The sequence below is a fragment of the Camelus dromedarius genome, chromosome 30, assembly GCF_036321535.1.
Source record: "Camelus dromedarius isolate mCamDro1 chromosome 30, mCamDro1.pat, whole genome shotgun sequence".
NCBI classification, from domain to species: domain Eukaryota; kingdom Metazoa; phylum Chordata; class Mammalia; order Artiodactyla; family Camelidae; genus Camelus; species Camelus dromedarius.
The window spans coordinates 18,390,245-18,409,661 of record NC_087465.1 but is presented as its reverse complement, the minus strand read 5'-3'; the positions used below and the strand labels follow the sequence as shown (position 1 = coordinate 18,409,661).

Here is a 19,417-nt window from a genome sequence, read left to right as displayed (position 1 = left end):
GTTTTAGCTGATACGCTATTAGTGAAAAAAATCAATGTGATACGCACCCACAAGAATGACTAAAAATTCAAAAGACTGACAATAGTAAATGTTGACAGGAATGTAAAGCCATTGGAACTCATTCACTGCTAGTCAGAATGCAAAAGGATACAGCCACTTTAGAAAACAGTATGGTAGTGCCCTATACAGTTAAATATACATTTAACATGTGACCTGCATTCCTACTCCTGCATAACTACCCAAGCAAACTGAAAACATACTTATATAGCATTATTCATAACAGCCAAAAATGAGAAACAAGCCAGGTGTCTATAAGTAGGAAAATGGATAAATAAATTGTGGTATATTCATAAAATGAAACATTATGCAGCAATAAAAAGGAATGAACTATGTCCATGCAACAGTGCGAGTGCTTCTCAAAAACCTTATGCTGAATGAAAAAAGCATAACACAAAAGAGCACATACCATATGATTCTATTTTCATGAAGCTCTAGAACAGGCAAATTTAACCAAGGGTGGAAATATTTGAAATATTGGTTGCTTCAGCAGGGCTGAGGAAGAGAAAAAAAAAAACTCCAGGAGACTGAGATCAAAAATGGTATGAAGAAGTTCACTGTCCTCCCCCCTCTTTTTAATTTATACTTAAAGGGCTTAGTTTCCTCTTTAGCTGGTTTCTTTAAGTAGCTCTTGTTCCTTGTCTTAGCAAGTTTTACCTTCTGGACTGGCATTTTGGTCTCAGGAAGTTGACAGTTTGATGAATAAGATGAAGAATCTGTCAGAGAGACACAATCTGGGATAGTCCATCTTGTTATCCTTCCAAATGCATCCAGGGGTCAGAGATCCAACTGGTCACTCTTTTGGGAAGCGTCCTAGTAAACTAGATCTATAGCTAATAACATTGACAGACCTCAAAGAAATTGTGAAAACTAGGATAAAATATAATGCTATGTAATACCATTTTTGCAAAATTTAAAAACATATGTACAATGTTGTACTTCAGTTGTAGAATCAAAGTATAAATGCATAGACAGGAAGTATATGTAGCAACTTTAGTATGATGGTTACTTCTGGGGAGAGAGAAGAATGGGGCTGGGGAACAGTATCAAGGGGTCATCAATTACATCTAAATCTATTTACTATCTATCCATATTAAATAGATGCAAATAAGGAAAATTGTTGAAATCTGTTGTTCCGGTGGGGTGGGTATTTGTAACATTACTCTCTGTGCTTCTCTGTGTGTTTGACACATTTCATAGTTAAACACAACAAGAAGACTGAAACAGACGTCAGGCCTGGTCCTGGTAGCTTCGCTCCCTGCATCTTCCTGCCTTGGGATGTTTAACAGAAAAAAATAAAAACTATGTCTCACCAAGAATATCCTTAGTAGCATCTTGGGGAGGGAAAATCTTTCCATCTTAGCAAGTGCTCTCAAGAAAATCTATTGATAAGCATATCTTCCCTTTTCTCAATATCTACTTCTATCAACCTGTAATTAAGGAAATGGAGCACCAGTCCAATACAAATCAAGTTAATCCAGTCCTATCTGAGCCACATCAGGGGAATTCGAGCATAACCCCAAAGGTCCCTTCCAACCTGAAATTTCTATGGTTGATTATTTTCCCCAGAACATTTTTCAAGTTGCGAGATGCTTTTCTCCACAACCATCAATAGAAAAATACCATCAGTTACACCTGTAGCTTCGAATATTTGTTTTTGTTTTTTAGTAATGCAGACAGCAACTTGCCATTGGATACCACTCTTGTTGTAAACAAAACAACAATTGAAAATAAACCATTTATCTGGAAACACCATCTAGAATTTTCAAGGGAGTCTGTTAACTCTCAGTGGGAGAGGAAACTGCTTTATCTGGGACACTGACATGACTAGAAAAAACACAATATACTGTTACCATAAAAAAAAAAAAAGGAAATTAGGCTCCAGCATTAGTTTTCAGCCCATCGACTCCCAGCGTTAGCACTCACTGATGGTGGTTCAGATTAGATGAGTCTCAATGTATGACTTGGATGGTCATCTAAACTCTGATTTCTATTTTTCCCAGAACCCGTATCACATTTCGGTATATCGTGTCACTTACTTCCTGGCTTGGCTTCCTGCCTGTCCCCCTACTCCAGACCACAGCTCCAGGACAGCAGGCAGCTCAGCCGTTGCCTGAATGAAGGCATTTCTGCATTTCATAATTCATATCTGCCAAATGATGATCTTAACGCTAAAACAAATATGGCTCCCCTTTAGTGAGGGCTTACTACATGCCAGGCCCTGGGCTAAATGCTTTACACACACTTCACTGAATGCTTTAACAGCCCAGGAAAGACTTCTCTGTGCTCCAGTTCCCAGAGTCCAGCAACGCCGTTGCCCTTTACCAGTGCCTGCCTTTGTTACACGGCATGCTCACAGGAAGAAAAACTGGGGTCCCGCACCCCACCAGCCTTGTCCTCATCCCCACCCCCCAACACAGGACCTTGCCACAACTTGTCATGCTTGTTAATAATGATGCTGGCTTGTCAGGTGCAGTCACTTCTTGAAGTCGAGAGGCAATCATGATGTTCTCAGAAGTGCACTTTAGGGAAAAGAGCTTGAGCTTTGGAATCATACAGTCCTGGGTTGAAATCGTCTTTCTCTATTTGTCACCCGGGTGACAGTTGAGAGTTATTGGATGCTTCGGGGATTGGTTTTCTCCCACTGGTAAAGTGGGAATGCTGACATTGACCTCTCAAAGTTGTTGAGAAGTGAAAAGAAGATTCTTGTAATAAATATTAAGGCCCTTTCTCTTTCACACGGAGACAGCGGGACAAATCCTCTGCCCCCAGCATGTGAGCTTCTGTTGTGAGTGGTAGAGATGGATAAGGAGTGAGGAGAGGGCGCAGGAAGGGGAAAGCTGGCGAGGATTTGTCCAGATCTGTAGTTGGCACAGAACAACCAGAATGGGGAATCTTTTTTCCCCATTGATTTCTTGAGTTATTTACATATTCTGACTGCTAATTCTTTTATCTGCTATAAGCATGCAAATAGACTTTACAGTTTATGGCTATCTTTTTCGTGTTTTCCTGGTGTTACTTGTTGTTTAGTTGTATGAGTATTTATTGCTTTAAAAGTTTAAAATGGTAGATAAAGAACCATGTTACATTAAAAAAAAAAGCCTAAGGTAAATGCATATTTAACTGGTAAATGCGTGTGTGGTAGGCTACTAGTTACAGTATACTATATGCTCTATACTTTGTGCCATTTCATAAAACAAAAATAAAAACCAAACACCAAAGAACATTTGGACCCTTGTCCCCCTCACTTTAAGCCCTCAAAGAGCTAAGTACACAAACCCTTTTCTTTTCCCCGATCTTAAACATATTTTATGGAAGGTTATTGAACACAGGATAAGAAAACTGCATCTAAAAATGACTTGGAATTCTGGGGACATTCTTGGCTGAGACAACCAATCGCAGGAACAGCCCCAGGCCAAGTTGTGAAAGAGTTACGTGTCTCTGGGCGCCTCCATTCCTGAACCCCCACCCTGTCCTTTCAACATCTTCTCCTCCCCCCAGGCACTTGGAAGTCTCCTTGGAGTCCCAAAGTCACCTCTCCCAACACCAGACACACACAGTCACACAAAAGTAAGAGACTGACTAAAAGTGCTCTCAACTTCAGAAGCATTTACATTTTGAAAGTCTTTAGAGAGTGGCAAAGACAGACGAATGAAGCAGTCAGAATTCCTCAGTGGGGTTTCTCAAAAGCAGGCACAAAACACCCAGGAGACCTCAGAAGTCCTAACACTTCCACACCAACTACTGCTGGAGTGTGGAGGCGCCATCTGGTTCCACGTCAGGGCCCAGTGGCCACCCAGCACCCAGAGCTTCTCCTGTCTTGCCGTGCCCAGCTCTGTGGGAGAAACGCAGGATTTGTCTGTGGAAAGAACACAAAAATCCTCTCCTCGGGAAGCTTTCAGTCTATGTATGTGGTGGGGAGGGGAGAGGGCTGGAGTCTTAAGAAGGTCTATAAATAAAATAAATAAATTTATATTATTTTTGACAACAAGTACTTTGGAGAAAAACCAAACAGGAAAGGGGACCAGCCATCCAGGGGGAGGGGCTGGTGCACTTTGACCTAGGAAGGTCGGGGTGTCATTTGAGCAATGACTTAAAGAAGGGGAAGGGTGAGTCATGAGGCTCTGTAGGGAAAAGAGGGCAGTCGGTGAGGGAGGCGCCCCACCTCCAGCTCTCCAACATTCTCTGTCCTTTAAGACTGAAACCTCTCAAGTTCTAAGAAGACATTATGTGATGTCTTGCTTCACTGGTTTGTATACACTGTTCCCTTTGCCTGAGATCCACCCGCCTGTCTTTTCTGCCTGGCCGATTCCTGCTTGTCCTTGAAGACCCAGATCAGATGCCACCTGCCCGCGAAACCTTCCTCAGTGCCTGTGGGCAGATGCAACTGTGACTTCATTTGCACTCTCACATTACTGTGTCCCTTCTTACCAGAAGCTCTTAGAACGTTTCCTGGGGTGAGTTTTGCAGAATTCTCACCACAAGGGGTAAGCTATTACTACCATCATCCCTGTTAGACCTACGAGAAAACAGGTTCTAACAGGTTGAGTAACTTGTCCCGGGTCATCAGCTAGATTTGGAAGGCGGGACGTTAAAGTCAACAACCCATGCTCCAAAACAAGGCTCTTCCTGCAAATCTAGGCGCCTCACCTGGCACTGGGTAAATTATATTTGCTTCAGAATTTTCTGCTACTTCTTGATCAACTTGAGGACAGACACCGTTTCTGTTTGACTGGGGGAGGGGTTGTCTGGGGAGGACCAGGTAAATATTTGTTCAGTGAATAAAGGGATGAATTAATCACCAACAGTGCAGGCATTCATGTGGAATTTATTTTTGAGCAGGGGCCTTCCGGTGCTACCTAATTCATACCTCAGGGGTGACTATTCACTCCATCTGACCTCACCAGAATCAGGTAATGCTAGGCAAAGAGATTCTTTTGGTGTTTGACTAGGGTCTTTCCACTTTGGGCACCCGAAGTCAATGGGTTTGCAACAGCTAGGGGAGGCAACAGGTCGGCAGTGGATCCACAGGGCATATGAGTGGTGAGGCAGCCGCAGCTGGGATCAGAGGTCACTGAGCAGCTAGACCTGGGGACTAAGCCATTCTCTCCTCTGCATCCTAACTGTCTCTGTGTTTCTCTCCCAAACTCCTAGGCAAACTTCAGACACGGGTCTCCAAGCAGGACGTGAAGAGACTGTAGTTTCCCCAGTCTTTCTGAAAAAGTGGAGAGTAGAGTTTTCCATTGACTGGTCCCCTAAGTTAATAAATGAGATGCTGTGTTCATACTCTGATAGGAGAGAAAAGGAAAGGAAGAAGGTCTAAGAGTGATTAAGAACGAGGGGAGAGATGGTCTTGTTGGTGACTTGCTAATGAAGGCTTACTTCCTGTGCCAGGTAGGCACCCCTGAAATTTTTACTGAATAAATTAGTTGGAATCGAGGGTGGGGGGTATAATTCAGTAGTAGAGTGCAAGCTTAGCATGCACAAGGTCCTGGGTTCCATCCCCCGTACCTCCTTAACACACACACACACACACACACACACACACACACACACACACACACACACACACACACACAATCTAGGGGAGGAAAACATTTTTGCTTCTGGTAATTGGAGACGGCACTTTTCTTCCAAATCAGGGTGAGGAAACATTTACATCACCGATTTCAGTTTCTTAAGAGTTTTCCGCACGCAGCATCTCAATATGGAACTCAGGGTTGTTAATTGCTTCTCCTCCATCCAACAGTGTTCATCCAGCATGTGGATACACCAGGGATGTGCAGTGAGCCTCAGAGACCTAGAAACCATGACCTGTCTACAAAGAGCCCCCGTCCTGACGGGGAGGCTCGTAGGTGAGCGGGGAAGCAGGCACGGGAGTCGTGAGAGTTCTCTGCTAGGTCACTGCATCTGCCCAGAACAGGGGAGAAAGCTTCCAATGACGAATGCTCCGTGAGCAAAGTCTAGGAAATCTGTTTAGTTGTTTTTCTTTGGGGATGGGTGGATGGGAGAAGAATCATCATTCTCTTTTAACTGAATTATCTTATTGTTCAAACCTGAAAGCCACTCCTGATGTTTCTACGGGGGATGGAAGGACTGAGACAAAAGCTCTGAAGAGTCCCACTTGCATGGAGCCTCCCCTCCCCTCCTGGGGTGGCTGGGGAGGTGGGAAGAAGGGGACCCCCTCCACACCCTCTCTCCAGCCTAGAACACCAAAATCTAAACTCTACTCTTATCTAAATTCTTTGTTGTCTGTTAAAAACGTAAAACAGTGGTGGAAGCAATGCATGACCCTGGGTGCCTCTCTGCAAGACAGAGGTTGTCTCCAAGGCTGGGTCCAGGGCTCTCCTCTTTCAGCTCCCAGCCCTATCAACTATTTTCATCTCACATGCTTTTATGGTATGTTATCTTGAGAACTGAGGGTTTGTGATCGGAGAGCAGGGAGTCAGGGTGGGGTAGGGAAGAGTTTGGGAGGCCAAGAATGAGGGAGCAGCCTGGGTGGGGCAGGAAAAACGTTCTAAAAGGTGGGGGGGGACTCCTCCCCATCCTTATCCTTCCCTCTATGGAGGGCATTTTCTTTTCTTTGTTGGAGTCCAGCGTTCCTTCACTGGAGATGATAAATTATCTTCCCTGGAGATAATGATAAATAATCAGCATCCCCGAGGTCTCCGTTTCATGCTTTGGCCCCAGTAGGAGTCACAGTCTTGATTTATTAAGCCCACTCTGGGCTGGGCACTGCATGCTTTCAAACATGATGCTTGGAGGGTGTTTCTTGTTTTTTTGCTTGTAATTTTTTTAAAGAAATAGGTACTGGGGATTGAACCTGGGACCTTGTGCACTGTAAGCATGCGTGAGCTGTGCCACTGAGCTATACCATCCTCCCCAACCCCAGGGTGTTTTGAAGCAGAAGCCTTCAAAAAAGAATAAACAAATAAAGTAAAAACAGTGAACATTTTCTTTGGGGGGGGATTAGGTTTATATATTTAATGATTTATTTGAATTGAAGTGTAGTTGATTTACAATGTTAGTTTCAGGTGTACAGCACAGTGATTCAGTTATATACATATATACATACATATATATTTTCTTTTCAGATTCTTTTCCATTACAGATTATTACAAGAAATTGAATATAGTTCCCTGTGCTATACAGTAAGTCCCTGTTGTTTATCTCTTTTAAGTATAGTAATGTGTGTCTATTAATCTCCAGCCCTTAATTTATTCTTCCCCACTCTTTCCCCTTTGGTAACCATAGTTTGTTTTCTATGCTGTGAATTTGTTTTTGGTTTGTAAGGAAGTTCTGTGTCATCTTTTTTAGATTCCACATGTAAGCGATACCATGTGACATTTGTCTTTCCCTGTCTGACTTAGGTCACTCAAGATGGTAACAGAGAGCAGCTTCCCTGCCCCACCCCCTTGTGGGGGGTGGGTTGTGACTCAACAGACACCTGGGGGGTGTGGAGAGCCCCACCGTGTGGCCGGGGTTAGTTTGAGGTCCCAGGTCCCCTCCATGCGGAGCAGTGGACTGAGGCTTCAGCTGTGGCCTCGTGTCCTTTCCCGGCTCCAAAGGGGCTTCTATAAAGACCTCAGGCTTGGACAGAACCCTAACTATAAAAATATAACAATTAAAAATAGAAAAACAAATATAAATGCAACTGCCCCTCTCATAAGAACAGTAGCACGTTATATAGGGTCCCTACTCTAATTTCTTGCTCAAAGATTTTTTTTGGTATTAACATCTTCCCAAGTCTACTGCAAGGTGAATTCCCAGAGCCTAGAGAGGTGCCTGCTGTTCAGTAAGTATTTACTGACTCAATGACCCTCCCAACCCCCACCCAGACACACCTAGGGCAAAAAAGATGTGTCGAGAGATGGAGCAAGCCCTAGGGTCTGCTATGGAGGGCTAAGGTCTTCTCTGGTCTGTGTAAGTGAGGGTTTTAAAGTTTAACGAAGGCTGCTTCGGTTTGGGGTTGATCAGGACCCATGCTGCAGCTTTATGTTAGACTGAAACTTCAGAGAGAAAGGACGAGGTGAGAAGGAGGTGCCTGGAAACCGAGGGCAGGCTCCTGGAGGGCGGGCATCACCATCTAGCTTACCTTTTGTCAATCAAGGGATCTCCTGGCTTGGCCATTGCCTTGGAGGAAGGCTTTTAACCCCTCCTCTCCTCAGTTCTACATCTGTGAACTATGAATAGGAGATGCCCTTCTCAGTGGCTGCTTAGAGGCTTAGATCACACAATGTGTGTGAAGGGCTCCTGGGAGCTGGTAGGAGACTAACTGAACATCCCCAGAGCAGGGACTGGTCTTATTCAGTTTGTGTGCCCAGCATTGAGCAGAGGGACTTCATAAGCACTGTGAAACAGAATAAAGGAAACCTCAGTTCAAGTGGAGTTTGGAGACCAGAAGGGGGAGCCCTTAAGCACTACCCATTGAAGTCAATTACAAATCCCAACAGAAACAAGGCGATTACAATTCTGGACCCCAAAGGAAGACTGTCACTTACAGACTTCCACAGGAAGGTTTCTCTTTGCCCAGCAACAAGGCCAGTGGATGGGAAACACCTGATGTCCTGAACACTTGCTTTCAGCCAACAGACTTTCATCCAAAACAACCCCTCCCGACTTCTTCCTTTTTCTCTATAAAGTAACATTTCTCTCCTTTGCTGTTGGACTAAGCCTATGTTTTTGCTATTACTTGCTTGTCCCAAACTGCAATTCCTCTGCTATTTCCAAATCAGCACATTATGCTGGTAAAATAATTGGCTTTTTTATTTTTTAGGACAATACACTCAATGAAGGAATAACTAAAAGATGGTGAAGCTCTGTTTGCCGATTCTGGGTGGGCAGAACTTTGGGAGAGTATTTAGGGGTAAAAATGGGGTTGACTAGGAGGAGGTGCTTAAATGAATGGGTAGAGGGGTGTGAGAAGTACCACAGGCCCACGTGGGATGTCTTAGGAGCACTGGAAGTCAAAGAAGAGGGATCATCTGGGTGTCTTGAAGTGCCTGTAAGCATCTGCGAATAGAGTCAAATGAAAGGGAGAGTCAGGGGAACTTTATGGGGGAGGTGTGGCTTTGTGTAAGATGGATAGATTCCACAGAATAAAGAATTTAAGTTGAAGGCAGAAAAAATCACCCAAAATACTGAAATGCTGCATCCATCCAGCACTCCCTGTGAGCTGATGACCACATGGAACTCGAGAATGCTATTTGCAGAGAGACCTCTTCCAGGCGATAACTTTGGCCAATTCTGTTGGTGCCAGGCCCAAGTCTCTCTGATTGTGACTTTCAGCCCAAGACTTGAGAAGACTCTTTCCTGGAAGGCCATTCTGCTTTCAATCCAAGCCCAGGCTTTTCCAGGACACAATCACGGGATTAACCCCAAGCTTCATTTTATTTTTTTTAATTTTTAAAAATTAATTTGTTTTATTTTCAGGATTTTGGAGGGGGGAGGTAATTAGATTTATTTATTCATTTTTAATGGAGATACTGGGGATTGAACCTAGGACCTCATGTATGCTAAGTTTACACTCTACCACTGAGCTATACCCACCCCCACCAAGCTTCATTTTAGAAGGCTCCTTCCTTCCCTCATGTCCTCACTGGTGAGGCTCTCAGTGAGGGAGTATGTGCCATTTCTAGGTGAGACAGGGATGGAAACAGACTGAGACCCACTCTCCTGAGGCCTTCAAGCTCTACTCAAACCCTCTAGGGGGACCTTGTCCCCTTTTTCCATCCCAGGCTGGGCTCTGCATAGGTGCAAGTGATGCTTTAAGAAGAGAGAGAAGAGAGGCAGGGCCAGAAACTCTTCTTTTTCTTTCTTTTTTAATTGGGAAAATTCAAGCACATGTGCAACCTGAGTGGAAGGGACCAGCCAAAAGGGAGAGATGCTGTTTATAATTGCCATAGTCCATCAAACCCAACATGCTATCAATTTTTAAATTAATTAACTATTTTGTATATCTCTAAGAAGAAAAAAAAATGTTTCCAAATTATGACATCCCATCCTGGTTTCTGAGATTTTTAAATGGAGGAAAATATGCACTATATTTCATATTTTAAAAAAGCATTACTGTGTCCATTTGAGAAAGTTAAGCAAGTCACTAGCCAAGTAATTGCTACTATTTATTGAACAAACCCTTATTTAATGTCCCTGTGTTCCAGGCACTGTTCTTAGGACTTTATAAATGATACTTAATTTAATCATTGGAATAACGCTATAAGTATTATTGTCACCCCCATTTTACAGATCAGAAAACTGAGGCATTGAGAGGTTAATAAATTCTCCCAAAGTCAGTGAGTAGCAGATGCAAACTTCAAATCCAGGTCATTGCCCTCAGAGTCTATTCTTCTTACCACCAAGATATGTGTCGGCTCACAGTAAAAGTCTGGTGAGTAGATGGATGATTGAATGAAAGAATGAAAAAAAAATCATCAAAACTGGACCTCAAGCCCAGAACTTAGCATAAATATCTTCTTTTTGTTCCCTACTCCTCTTAGGAAAAGAGCCAGCATGTCTTCCCTAAGGTCAAGGCCATAGAACACTAGGTAAAAGTACTAAAGGAACAGAGAAAACACGACCAGCGGGTGGGATGTGGTGAGTGGAAAGAAAAGTTGCAAAGCAATTGGCGTGACTATTCTGTGGCCGTGACTCTGCTATCCGTCCACCCTCACCCTAGTCTAATGATTTATCAGTCATCGCATCTGGGCTGTGAAGGACAGTGTTCTGGGAGAGAGTGCCACCTACTGAATGAGCACCACCGCACCCGGAGCATTTCCTCCAGGACAGCCCAGACAACACCTGGAGAGGGGACAAAACAGCTTCAGAAAAGGGCTGAGGATGAGAAAGCCAATTTACCAGCAAATGACCTTGAACCCACAGCTAAATTCTTCTCCTGGCCACGCAGATGGCAATAGCTCAGAAAGTCTTCTCTGTAAGAACTTAAAGAATCCAGAAACAATCTGCTTGGCCTGAACAGTGAGGACTTGGATGAATTCCACGGCCTGTACTCCAGGTTGTATCCGCGCTACACACAGCTACAATGAACACAGAGGGAAACCTAAACTCTTAAGGAGGAAAAAAAACACAACAACAAAAAAACCCTAACAATTATTCAGTCTCTATTATGTACTTGACAAATGCAATCATTTCACCTTCGTTCATTCAGTAAATATTTATTAAGCAGTTACTATGTGCCGAGCACCGTCCCCAGACAATGGGAAAACAGCCCTGAACAAAGGCAGTGGTCCAGAATCCTGCTCTTCAGGAAGGTGCTTGGGGGAGGAGGAGCAGTGGACAGAAAAGAAACAGGTATTCTGGTAATTTCCGACAATGAGATTCGCTGTCAAGAAAATAAAACCAGAAAATGGGGTAAGAGTGATCACACCATTTAAAACTACCAATCATCTTGTGAGATAATATTATTACTCCCATCCTACAGGCTCTGAGAGGTAAAGTATTTAGCTCGAGGTCAGTTGAATTCATCTATTAGGGAGGGAGTGAGACATCCTGCTAGGTGGTGAGACAGGCTTGGACCTGGGCTGCAATGCATGCACTGAGACCCCCCAACAGAATACAAAGAAACTATAAGGGACTAAAAATAACTGCGTGTCTGCAACAGCTGGAGTGAGTTAGAAACAAAAAGATACAAAAAGACCAAATACCCAACTGCCACTTCTGAAGTGTCAGGAGCAAAGGCGCTGTGCCTGGCCCCTGCACACAGCACCACCAAGGACCACTTAAACCACCCCCCCGGCCACACCCCTGAATCTGCCCCTATTCTTACCCCATTTAAGGGACCAGGTCCCCCTACCCCCTCAGGGATCAAGTAAAGGAACATGTTGTTTTTGCTCCCTTGTGCTGCAGCACGAGTCCCAATAAAGCCTTGCCTGAATTTCTCCTCTGGCCTCTTATCAATTTCTATTCATTAAGGGGGCCAAAAACCCAGGTCGGTAACAGTGGGATTTAATTCTCTGCCTTTCTGAATCTGAAGCCTGTCTCTCAGCACTCATGAGGCTGCCCAGGAAAAGAGGCAAGATGGACAATCAGCACAGGATGTCCTGGTTAGCAGGTTATGTCAATCAGCAGCTCTGGTTCATCACAAGAGTTGTTTACAATACCCAAGTTGCTCTAGCAGGGCCACAGGTAAAGAGGTGACAGTGTGTGGGTATTCACCTGGCTTCCCAGAACCTGATGGTCCTTGATCTTTAAGAGTAAGTACCCTTAAGAGGGACAAAGCAAGCAAAGACCCTTCAGTTCTTGCCCTGTGAGGCGTATTTGCCTGTGAGGCTTATACTGCTTCTGTACATTCAAGAAGTTTTTATAGTTTGTTTTATTATATGGATCTCATCACGTTGGAGGATGTGTAGACTTCCTTGTGCTTTCACAGTAAATCGTCATTTCCAAGAAGATGGGAAGAGAAACTCGGGAGAGAGTTCTGTGCTGTGGGTCTTGCCAAGTCATCGTAGGACGAGGATATTGGATTACCTCCCTAGAGGAAGAGGCTGCCCTTTGTGTTTGAGGTCGGAAGGATGTTGCCGTCTCCTCTGCATGTCCAAGGCACGGTTGTCACATTGTTAGAGCCCTCCTCGGACAGCTTGTCACTTCCTCACTCCCCTCGGAAGCCGGAAAGGACATGTGTTTCCTCGCTCCTGCTGCTTTCCTCCTCCAAAGGCAGGCGCGGTGAGCCCCAGTGGCTGAAACCACTTCAATTCCCATTACGTCTTGAAGAATTTATGGTAGTTTCCAACCACCAAAGATGACTGCATCCTACAATTGGGCTTCATCAGAAAGGAGCTGCTCAGTTTGACGAGCGCAGCTGCCAGCTGTCTTAAAAATCTTGCACTCCCAGGGCTCACAGATAACAGGTAGGAACTGCATGGTTAATATGCAGGCTCAGGGGCACCGGTGTCATTAGGGACAGCAGTGACCAGTGCAGACCTGACCACTGCCTCTGTCCTCCCAGCCTCCCCCTCATTATCCCCGCAGGCTGCCTTCCTTCCCCAAAGCATGATGTGATTTAATGTGCTTTTATTGAATTTGAAAATGGCTGCAAGCATTTTGAAGATACAACCCATCAGGAAAGATAAAATAACCAGAGCCGACTCTAAAGTGCTTTTAAAAAATGACATGGGCTGGTAATGCCAACACTTCCCTGTCTTAGCCTTCCCCGGATCATTCAGGGTTATCTGTTTGGGTCCTGCTATTACCCTTAAGGAAACAGGTTCATAAAGTGTCACTGGGGCAAAACCCAGTCACAGCCTGACTACTCACGGGGCTCCCCTGATAAGATCTTTCCTGCGCAAAGCTTGGCGATTTCCTCGATTTCCCCCTCTCGCTATGACTCCTCAACCCCAGGACTGAGAATTCCCTCCTGTTTTCAAGTAATTTATTTCATTTATTTTTAATGTTTTATTTTATTGAAGTATAGTCAGTTACAATGTGTCAATTTCTGGTGTACAGCTCAATGTCCCAGTCATGCATATATATACATATATTCATTTTTATATTCTTTTTCATTGAAGGCTATTACAAGATATTGAATATAGTTCCTTGTGTTTAAGTAACTTCTTTATTACTGGGTTTTGCACTGGATACAGTGAGCAGTCTAGGGTATTCATGAAAGTAACCCCTGGGAAATGTCACTTTCCCTTTTCTCGTAAGGTCCTCCCAGTGTCCTGACAGTGTTTCCAAATGACTGTAGCTTTGTTTTTCTTCTGTCATTTTATCATCATGAGTCTTTTAATGTAAGTCTCTAAGGAACTTAGCACCTTGTTAGCTCAGTGTCCTGATCGACAGAAATGTATCGCTAATGTCAATGCCAATGCCAATAGGTCTTCCCTGAGACACTTCATTTATTCAGCCAGTGTTTTGGGGGAGGACTGGCAGCCCTAAGCCGGTGGCAGTTCAGAAACCCATGGTAAGTAGGCCAGGTGAATACGATTGAGGGAAAGGACAGTTTGAGAAAGTCTGGGAGGCGTGCCCAGTTTGGAGTCACGAAAGTACTATTTTGCATTTTGAACAGAGGGAGCAGTTAAAGACAGGTCTTGGAGGCCTATCAAGTTTGGAGAAATGTAAGCAATGTAAGTCAGTAAGGCAGGGGTGGGAGGTGCACCAGAGGGATGGTAAAAAGTGAGGTGAGGGGACCCAGGACATTGGTAAACTTGCTTTAATACACCAGGAAGTCAACATAATGCCTCATCCATTTGATTACTAACCACAAGTCCTGTTAGACCGTTTGGAATTTTAGACACACATACATACAACACACGTCTTTTTATTTTGGGGGGGCTGGAGTAGGGGTTAAAAAAAGTTTTTTTAATTTTTAAAAATTTTACTTTTATTTAATTTCTTGACATACAAAAAGCTGTATATAATTAATGTATGCAACTTGATGCGCTTGGAAATAAGTATACACCTGTGAGACCATCACTATAATCTATGTCATAAGCTTTTCCATCACCTCCAAAGGTTTCCTCCTGCCCTCTTTGTATGTAGGCAAGTATGTGTGTATTTGGAGAATGAGGAATCTCTTTATTTTATTTTATTATTTTTTTCAAAACAAACAACTTTTTATTGAAGTATAGTTGATATCCTACTGCCTTCTTCTTTATTATTATTAGTTTTACTTTTTATTCCTGACTTTTTTTGGGGGGTAATTATATTTTTTTAAATTTGTTTAAATTTTTATTTTTTTTAAATGGAGGTACTGGGAATTGAACCTAGGACCTCGTGCATGTTAAGCACACGCTCTACCACTGAGCTATACCCTCCCCCCATTTTTCATTTTTAATTTAAAAATAATATGCCCTGTCATTACTAGGAATGTGATTGTGGGACAGGAGATTTATATTATAATTGGTGCTTCTTCTATTGCCTCCGTATATCCATGAATTCATTACCTGTGCATTTTCATACACTTTGTTTACATGTTCCTTTTCAAAATCATCTTTCCACCCTAAACAGAAGAACATATAAAGCATAGGAATATATACGTATAATCTGAGTTATTTAAGTTTATTCGGTATAAGCAGCTACGTGGATTTTAGGATATTCTGAGGAAATTGAAAAATTAGATGTACAATGAAACAGACATTTAATTCACTGTTAATTAGAGAAACCAAAATACAATAGTCTGTAAAAATTGTTCACTGTTTAAATCCCCAGTGTGGAAGGCTGCTTTTGCATGCCAGCCCCTCGCACAGCAGTGGTTTTGAACAATTCTCCTCTCACTGATGCCCGTGGCTCTCCATCTGTCGATACATTACTGTCTGAATTTTCTACAGCAAAGGCATATTTTTAAAATCCCTTTTGCACTTCACTCTGGTTTTCTACTGAAGTGATGTTAATTTCAGCTCAGGCAAATAGTTGTCCCCAGCCCCGCGTTAGGAATTGGGACACTTCTGCAGGTCTTTTTTTATTTTTCCCCTGATTATCATAAATTATGAGGTGACATGGACTGGGGTGAAGTCAGATCAGTGTGATCCAAGAGAGTCAGGGAGATAATCAAATGGTTTTTAAATGGAATGAAAAGCTGGCATCTTGGGTTTCCAAGTTTTAAGGGTAAAAAATGTAGTGAAAACAATTTAGATCACACACATTATTTTCTCAATGAGCTTATCCCATAATGACCAACATTTTGTTGGAAATTCAGAGATAAGCAAAGCTGATGAAGAGTTTGGGGTACTGATTTGCAAATACAGATGAGACGGAACAAATCCAAAGATGAAGAACACAACTAAGTGAAGGAAAAATGGAAAGAGGTCAAAATATAATTTGAAGAACCTCTAGGTTCTAGGCGAGAGAGGTATTCTTTAACAAGGAAACAGAAATCGCAGTAGGCACGGAAAAGTAGAAAATGAAAAAAAAATCTGTAATTGAAAAAGGGAAAAGTTCTTGGGGAAAATATAATCATGAAAGAATAGTAATTTTTGTACATCCATATGCAAACTTACAGTATGATTTTCAATCTAAGCCCAGTCAGGTGTTTCATGGTTTTTGGACAGGATGGACAGACATAAAACAATCCTATATGCAAAGAATTGGTATTTAATCCTCACGCAATTTCCCTCTTTGATTCCCCCCATCTGTCCAACTCCCATTACTGCCCCTAGCCTTGCTTTGCAACAAGCACGAGCCTTCGAAGGAATCGTTACCATCTCATGAAGAGGTGCTGTTTAATGTTGATTTTTAATGGCAGATGGTTCTTTTCCTGCCCCTCTGCGTTTTGCTTTATTTTCTCCCTATCCCTGTCTGCAGCGTCTTTGACTGGACTTAGTAAGGTCATTAAGACTCACTCCCACCTAAAAGTCTTGATGAAGGTAAAAGGGACGAGAACCAGAAGGCATCTGAGACCACAGCTCAGCACTACAGGTCTCCGCAAAGAGCAAAGCTGGAGAAGCTCCAGATTGCCTGACTCCACGCCACGGCCGGGGCAGAGCGCAGCCCGGAGCGCGATGGAGCAGAAGGGCCGGGCGGGCGGGCGGGCGGCGGGAGGTGGGACGCGCGGGCGGAGACCCCAAGGCCACCGCGGGCGAGCGGCCGGGAGCGCGGGCGGCTTCGGCGGCTGTGCGGCCCGGCCTTCCGCCGAGGGCCACAGGGGGGCGCTGCGGGGCCGCCGCCTTTCCCGACATGCGCCCCTTGGTGCCTGGAACCCAGAAGCGCCTAAGGGCGTCCAGCCCCGCGGTGGCCGAGGACTGGACGCTGGAGGCCAGGTACCGAGAGGAACGAGACTGTTCGGCTGAATGGAGACCTGGGCACAGGGCAGATTCATCATTAGGCCCCTGACACTGGCGCTGGGTGATAGGAGGAACCGAGAAGGCGCCTTCCTGGGGGCAGGGACCAGACTCTCCTTTGAAGGCAAACTTTCATAATCCTCCCAGGAAAACAGCAGTCTGGTGGTCCTTTGTCGTTTCTTAAACTTGTTCCAAGAGGGTCTCACTCCCACACCCGCCCCACCACAAGCAGCTTATCAAAGAATCCCTTCCAACACGCCCAGAATTCTCTCCGAAGGCAGTTCTGGTAAATATGATTTCTATTTTCTAATTCTATTTGCATGGATATTTTTGTGTCCCGCATAGTAACCGAGCTCCGAGGAAGAGGAATGAGGCACATGAACTCAGGGCTGCCTCTTAGGATCCAGCAGACTGTACGCAGCTTCTCCTGCCTCCGCCCCTCCCCCTCCCTTCTTCTTCCCCTCCCCCTTCCCTCCTTTTCTTCCCCCTCCCCCTCCCCATCCCCTCTCTGTATCTGGCTACTGCAGAACTGGGGGAGGGGCCTGTTATTTTGTCATCTGTCCCTGCAGCGGATTTCTATTGTGAACCTTATGCCCCGGTTCAGTCCAGAGTGGTTTCAGTTCATCCTGTTCCTTCAGTACCATGCTTTTGTTTTTAGCTTAAAGATTCTGAGCCGCACAGAACTAAGGACGAAAGCAATAGGTAATAGAGAGCAGACTGAATGACAGTGTGGTGGCATCGCAGTGAGCCCCCTTCTGGGCCGGCTTGCCTTCATCCATGCTTTTCCAGACCAGGGTGCCTGAGGGTGCTCCATATACCCAGTGGGAAGCAGTGTGTCTGTCCTGAAGGAGCTGGCCTAGGCTCCCGCTGGGTCAACCACAACTACGTGTCTGACAGTTTAATAGTAACTATGAGGCAATGTATTGTCACGAGTCTACAAGTCAAACATGTCGATCAAATTCTAAGAGACCTGGGCAGCCCAGAAAGAAACAAACCCTGTGGGCTGGAGGTGTCGGGAAGATCTCTCAAAGGACATGGAAGGGATGCGGAAGGCTGGAGTGGTTGGCATGAATTATGCAGGGCTGAGAGCCAGACAGCCAATCAAGAAATATCTACCAAGGGCTCATTTTGGGGAAGAACACGTTCTGGGGAGGTTCCCAGGGTGCTCTGAAGACAGTAAGCTAACCACATTGGTAGATTCAGTGCTCTTAGAAGTGGTTGGCAAGGTGGATTAAGGCCAGTTTGCCAAGGACCTTGAAAATACCAAACCAAGAAAGTTTGAAACGTATTTTGCGGGCCATGGGTGCACTGGTGTGCACCCATGGGTTAGAAGTAAGTGGAGCTTGTGACCCACTTCAAGGAGGCTGGGGGCGGGGGCTGGATGTCCCAGGCCAGGGGCTTCCACTTAGCAGGCTCCTTTGCTGACCTCACTGGCCATGGAAATATCAGAGCCTGTATTTGCCGCCACTTGAAAATGTTTGACTCTCACTGCTCAGTAGACATGAGTTGCTAAAGATATTTGGGCACTTGGGTGACATTTTGAGTTGCAATTTTATTTTCCTCTCCAACTGGGTTATAAACTCCTCCAGGACAAGAATGCCATCATTTCTCTTCTGTTGTCCCCGCTTTGCCACATGGGGAGTAAATGCTCAAGAGATACTTGATAATCTGAGTAACTGGATATCATGACCTTAAAAAACTAAACTTCACAAATCATCTGGGAGGGTTGACCTCTCTGCCTGCTTCTAAGAAAGCTTAGAAATCATATCATTCCGTATGAGAGCGACTCTAAGTAAGGGGTCAGAAAAATGTGCTTCAAAGGAAGGTGAGAAAATTTCTGCTGGTGGTCATGTTTAGAACTGTCAAGAAAGAAAAGATCAGAGTCTTGAGAGAGGAAAAGTATAAAGGAGTAACTCCCTGGGTCAAGACCTGGGCTTGTGGTCTAGAAGAATCAAGGCTGACTCCTCCGCATGTTAAAAACCTCTTGATCGTAATTCTACTAACATTCTGTTTAGCAGTCATCAGAATAACAGTATTTCCCTCCTTATTAGTCTTTCTTTATTCTTAGGTGGGGCCGGTTATGAAGTTCCACTTAAAGGTAAAGGGATGTGAACAGTCTGGAAGTCCCTCAAGGTGTTAAGCATAGAATTAGCATAAGACCCAGCAATTCCAGTCGCAGGTATCTGCCCAGGGGAAATGAAAATATACGTCCACACAAAACTTGTATATGCATAGCAGCATGAGGAGAGCCAAAAAGTGGAAATAACCCAAAAGTCCGTAAACTGGTGAACGGACAAGTAAAATATGGTATATCCAGGCAATGGAAGATAATTCAGCAATGAAAAGAAATTGAGTTCTGATATGTGTTACAACCTGAAGACATGTTAGCGAGACAAGTCATTCATACGAGATCACATGTTGTATGATTCCATTTCTGTGAAATGTCTAAAATAGTCAATTTTATAGACAGCAAATTGATTAATGATTGCTGGAGGTGGGGTTAGGGAAACAGAGAATAACTGCTAATGGGTACAGGATTTCTTTTTGAGATGATGAGAATGTTCTAAAATTAGACTGTGGGGTTGGTTGCACAGCTCTGTGAAGATACTTTTTAGTATATTGAAGAAAGT

General features: G+C 44.1%; 1 non-coding gene across 1 annotated transcript; it reads right to left on the bottom strand.

Moving 5' to 3' along the window:
* Positions 1 to 14,753: 14,753 nt before the first annotated feature.
* TRNAV-AAC (transfer RNA valine (anticodon AAC)) lies at positions 14,754 to 14,826 on the bottom strand. The gene has a single exon. It is a non-coding gene; the product is annotated as a tRNA-Val (tRNA).
* Between the last annotated feature and the right edge of the window lie 4,591 nt (positions 14,827 to 19,417).